This window comes from Triticum aestivum, chromosome 7D (assembly GCF_018294505.1).
Source record: "Triticum aestivum cultivar Chinese Spring chromosome 7D, IWGSC CS RefSeq v2.1, whole genome shotgun sequence".
Taxonomy (NCBI): Eukaryota; Viridiplantae; Streptophyta; class Magnoliopsida; order Poales; family Poaceae; genus Triticum; species Triticum aestivum.
Genome location: NC_057814.1, coordinates 570,717,075 through 570,723,068, shown reverse-complemented (window position 1 = coordinate 570,723,068; position 5,994 = coordinate 570,717,075).

Genomic DNA, 5,994 nt, shown 5'->3' with positions numbered 1-5,994 from the left:
GACCCCCTAGTTGAATTGCAAGTCAAAACATGAGCCTCAACTAGGGGGCTTGTTTTTTTTGTAGTTTGTAGGTTGCCCCCAATTGCAAGTTGAACCTGGGGCTCGCAACTCAGGGCCCTAGTTGCAAGTCAACCCTCGTCTCGCAACTGGGGACATTTTTTGTACTTTTATGTTGCCCCCAGTTGCGACTCAAGTCCCTAGTTGCAAGTCGAAACCTGACTTGCAACTCAAGCCCCTAGTTGCAAGTCAACCCTTGACCCCTAGTTTGCAAGTCAATCCTTCACTCGCGCCTAGGGACTTTTTTTGTAGTTTGTAGGTTTCCGAAGTTGCAAGTAGACCCATAACTTCTCAACTCAAGGTGCCACTTTAAAGTCAACACTTTGACCGGGTCTGGGGGTTATTTTCCGTAGACTGTGAGTTGACCCAGTTGCAAGTCAACCCTCGACTCGCAACTGGGGGAGTTTTTTTTGTAGTTGTAGGTTGCACTCAACTCGAGGCCTTCTTTTACTGAAATGTCAAATAGGTTTTCTTTATAAAAATAACTTAACACCTTTTTGTAAGAAGATGCAAGACAGTTTTTGCACTCAACTGCACGTATTTTTGTTTTTCCAAAGGGGGTTTCTCAAGATGTCCAAAAGAGTAACGGATCCTTTTTTTCTCCAATATCCACCCACAGTTTCTGTGATCACCATTTTCGCCCGCACTGTTTGACGGTGTCCTGGACTAGGGGGTACTCACCACGTCATCTCCGACCAGTGGGTCGGGCCAAGGACCCCCATGGCGGTTCACTAATGGGCCAGTTCGGACAGCTGATGACATATACGAGGAAGATTCCACAAGACTTGGTGATCAAGACAAGGACTCCTCTCCACCGACGTATTCGACTAGGACTCTTATTATCCTAGGCCTCTGGTATATTATATAAGCCGAGGCCAGGCTAGTCAATAGATCATTATGACATTACTTATCATACCCGTAGGGTTTAGACCACAATATATGATATCGAGGTAGATTAACTCTGTACCTTGATACTTCATCAATATAAACAAGAGCAGGGCGTAGGGTTTTACCTCCATCAAGAGGGCCCGTACCTGGGTAAAACACCGTGTTCATTGTCCCTGTTACCATCGATCCCAAATCCATAGCTCGGGACCCCCTACCCCGAGATCTGCCAGTTTTGACACCGACAATGGTGCTTTCATTAAGAGTTTCGCTGTGTGACCGGGAAAGGATCAATGGCTCGCTTGCAGATTAACTGCGACGTCGGCATCTTCGTCCCGGCTCGACTCCGGATTGTCCTCTGCCTCCGATCGTCATGTTTGGATGAGGGCCTTCATCAACATCAACTCCGATCTCTATTACGATCATGGAGGAATCATCCATGGAGCTCGGGGGCTCAACGTCAACATTGCCTCGGGCGACCGTGATGTTTTTCCGGACAGCGGATCTGTATCCGCGGCCACCGCCTCCTCGAGCATCGCTTTGACGATTCCTTTGGTGGAATTGTGCGGAACTGAGTCTATAACAACCCTGTATAATTTCGTCGCGTTTCGATGGAGGAATCTCCGGCGATCTACGACATACCGGAGCCCTGTTGAATCTGGACGATAATCTGGATGAGTTTCGGGCGAGGAGTCCAGCGTCTAGCTCGGTAGTCCTTTGGAAGATCCAACCGTTCATCTGTTGCGGAATTCCTATATCTACCACCCCTCAAAATTTCAGTTCGATCCGACCGTTCAAACTCCGGGACCCTTCCAATGAGTGGACCAATTTTCGAATATGTATTCTGTGCGAATACGAATCTGATCCGAGTTCATGTTTCTTCATGAACGGGATATTGGACAGCCTTTTTGAAGGACTTCCTTTTTAGGGCATTGTGCGTTGTTCTTAAACACGCGCCCATAAAATTTTGAGTCTTTTCCAAGGTAATTTTCACCATCACGTTGATGTCAAACTAGCGCGGCAATGTTGCTCCACTGCTGCCGACCTGCGCTAGACACGTCGTCACTTTGTTGAGCCGAGCTCAACCTCTTTGAATCATCATCTCGATGAGCCGAACAAGAGTTTGGCATCACGAAGGATAAATCGTCACCAACATCGTCGCCCCACGGATTACACGGAGCGGGCACACCGGCATCGCCGCACGGCCACTTCATCAAACCGGTATTGACCGCGTCACAAGTTACGACCTGCGTCGGCATGGCCGAACTGTTGCTTCTTTAAGCCGATGCCCATCACACTGAACTGCTTCAACACCTCGGCCGGCATGGCAGTTGCAACGTCTCCTTACCGACCTGCTCCGTCACTTCGGCTGGACCGGGGGCTTCGTCATCTCTTCATCAACCTACTTCGGGGAGTTCGGCATCACCAACCGACCAACTTCGACACCTCGGCTGTACCAGGGGCTTTTTCCTCACAATATAGACCATGTTGCGTCGCCACTTCGTCAAGCCGAGCTCTCCGCTTGATCACCTCGGCTTGGGGGCGGGTACCTCGGCCAGGCCGAGGACTACTTCGTCCCGCCACAAGCCTAGACCTCTTCATCAATGATCAAAGTTCGACCGATGTTTCTTTATTTGTTCTGGTCATCCACGATCATCGCCGTCCAGGTTTTGTTTTTCTTAGCTATTTGTTTAGCACATAACTTAATATACAGAGAATATTTTCGGTTCTTTTGTATTGCGCTAATTTTGTAGAGCAGCGGCGGCCGTGTGTGCCGTCTGGTTACACATCGGATCTGAGGTCCGCTATGACGGACTAGCAGAAGACGCGACTTGTGAGGACGTGCTGCGCATTATGGGAGATCTTGAACGATTGTGTCCCAGCCGAGCACGCGCACGCAACATCAAGCTAGCGCTGGCACTAGTACTATTACTAGATGCAAATCCATGAATGCCCGCATGTGTCTCTTTGGATTTCTACAACAAATAAGCAAGGTGCTATTAATCCTACTAATTTTTGCTTGCATGGGTTTATTTTTCCCGAGGAATATTACTCTGGTTTTACACAGGACTGTCAAATGTGTGGCTGCATTAACGATGATTGCGTGACGGTTCGGTCAGTTCCCCGTCCGCAGTTCGGCAAACGCCGCATCGGGGACTCGGACCACCTTGCGAGCTTAGGCTTTGTCACGACGACACCCCACATCGACATTGGCTTCGACGCCAGGCCACATCTCTTTAAAAAAATATTTTGCGCCTACGTCGTCGTCCCAATCGGCATAAATCGGCTCGCGTGATCACCTTGTTGGTCGAATTGCCATACCGACATGTTCGGTTGCCTCGGGGACTCCAGCATCGCTGAGAGAGCTCAACCTCATCGAGTGTTCGGCACACGGGCCATATTTCTTTATTACTCACTTTGCATAAATTATTAATTATGCAATGAATTTTTTAATTTATTATTATTACTATTATCTCCGGCTTGCACTACTTTCTGTGCACAGGTAAATGATCCGTATTGGGCGGCGATGTCATCTCGGCGTACCGACATGCCACGTCACCTCGGCTGGACCGGGGGCTTCGTCATCACTTCATTAACCCACGTCGGGGACTTCGGCGTCATACTGCCGGCCTACTCCGTCGCCTCGGTCGGACTGGGGGTTCCATCCCGCCACATTGGTTGCGCTATGTCGCCACTTCAGAGTGTCGAGCTCTTCGCTCCACCACCTCGGGACCGGCTTCGGGGCTAGGACGTCGTCCCGCCGTAAGCTCGGGCCGCACATCGACACCGAGCACATTAACCAGTTAAGTCGCTTCCATGCTCAGTTTTTTTAATTTTTGTTCGGTTCGACCAAACATTATATTTGTGTTAAAAACTTAGTTTGTCAATAAACGTTGTTTGTTAAAAACACTTCCTTTCCCATGTTAAACTGGGGGCTCTTAAATTTATATGAGCTGTTTTATAATAAGTGTTCTTCTTCTAAGTCGTTGCAAAGTGTTTTTCTACCACTCCTTTCTCGACTCGAGTGTGTGGTCAATAGCCGGATAACCTGTTTTCTCTCTAATGCCGCTCGAGTTTAGTTCGCTAAACTGGCCTAACGAGCAGTACTCCGCCTTCGGGATAGAGGTTGCAGCCGTAGACTGACCCGCTTGAAGTCTTGAGATCGGATGTGTCATATTAATGCATGACAGAAGCACAAAAGTAAGATCAATTTTTGGATTGGCACCAAATGACTTGATTTAGTTTGGGCGTAAAGTTTTTACTGAAGTTTTTTTTGGTTTTCCAAGCCTGTGGCACTTTTAAACTATTTGTGTGTTTCCAGCATAAGTCTCGCAGTGCAACATCGGACACCTTTAGAGATTTGGCAAAAACATTCTCGGATATTGCTATATATGCATCGGTTTCGAATTGTGTCTTCGGTCAATAGTTGGGTTGCCCGGCTCCTGTGCTTGCCTCCTACGTTTCACTTTGTTCGGCTAGGTGTGCAAAGGGAGAACCACTGCGATTGTGCTTCCAGCTCGAATGGTTAAGCACTTCAGTGGAGAAGCCGAAAACTGACTGTCACAATGGGCATAAACTGGTCAGCGATCCGATGACGGTGTCAAACTATAGATCGATACCGATTACCCCGTGTTAAACGATGGGCCTTTCATAACATTGGCCGAAGTGTTAATGGCTAGACTTCGGTCGCTGCCGAACACTAACCGGGGGCTCGTAGCTAGCTTCCCCAGTTTAAAGCTCCTATGACTAAGTGAAAGTTATAAAGCCCAGATATCTGATTGCCTTATTTCTGCTAACACAACCGCCTCCGGGCACCGAGACGTCAGCTAAGGGTTGTCTTGTTACTACGAAAACACCCTGCGTAGTATCTACAAAGGGGTAGAAGCCAACGATGGGCCACTTTTAACTGATAAACGGCCGCAACGGAGTCAAAATAAACATATATCATCAGTGTTTGTATTCAATATACAAGCGCTGCCTTCTGTAATTATCGTTATAAAGCCGTAAATATGCATCGAATTTGACTTAAGATTTTGGCCAAGCTGGGTTGCCTGGATCATGTGTTTAACCCTACGTTCCCGATTGTTCGGCTAGGGGGTAAAGGGAGCACCTCTATGATTGTTGCTACCGGGTCATCCGGATTAGTACCTCAGACTGGGTGGAGCCGAAAGCTAGCTATCTTAAGAATATAATTGGTCGGCAACGATGGAAGCAAAAATTCTGGTTCATCATGGACCACAGAGTTCGGGAACTTTCCCCTAACTAAATCCTCAATATTTTCCTCCCGCATTGATCGGAGATGAGGTTTCATGATCACGGTCAGCATGAGTACCCAAAGAAAGGAACCGATAGCGGAACTATTTTCTTTGGAAGATGTTTCTTACATAGTAATATAACATATCTCTCTGCATACCTTTGTTTATAAAACCGTATGGCCAGATTGCCTCGTTTGCCATAAATCTTTACCCTCATAAAGGCTTTATAAAGTGGGACAAACACTCCTCGGCTATTGGCTGAGGAGGTTGAAGCCGATGGTCGGTCAACAAAGTTTTGTACAATGCGGATCCGAGCTTCAATGATGTAAAGTACTTAGTTACATAGAATCATTACACATAAATTGCGAGCAAAAGTCAAATAATTGTAGCCAATCTTTCAAAAAGTCAAGGGCACAATCTCGCTGAGACAACCGAGCAGCTGACACAATGCTCTCATAATTCCCTATTGGCATTGATTTCCTATCTATTAAGCCACTTGAGGCCGACCTTGGCGAGACCAACTTTCGTTAGCTCTAGCTCCTTTAAGAGATCTTTATTCTCTTTCCGAGAAGTTCGTGTTAAACACAACAAAATTTTCTGTCAAACGGATATCGATCCTTAATTCGGCCACCCCGTGCCCACATTAAGGCTCGGGGGCTACTTGGCTTCACGCTTATCATTGACAAATATTAAAGGGGCACATCGATCCCCTGATCTGGTGTTGCCGCCCGACCAGTGGCTCGGGGGCTATAGCATTGCCTATTCAATGCAGAAAATTCATAATGCCCAGTGTTCG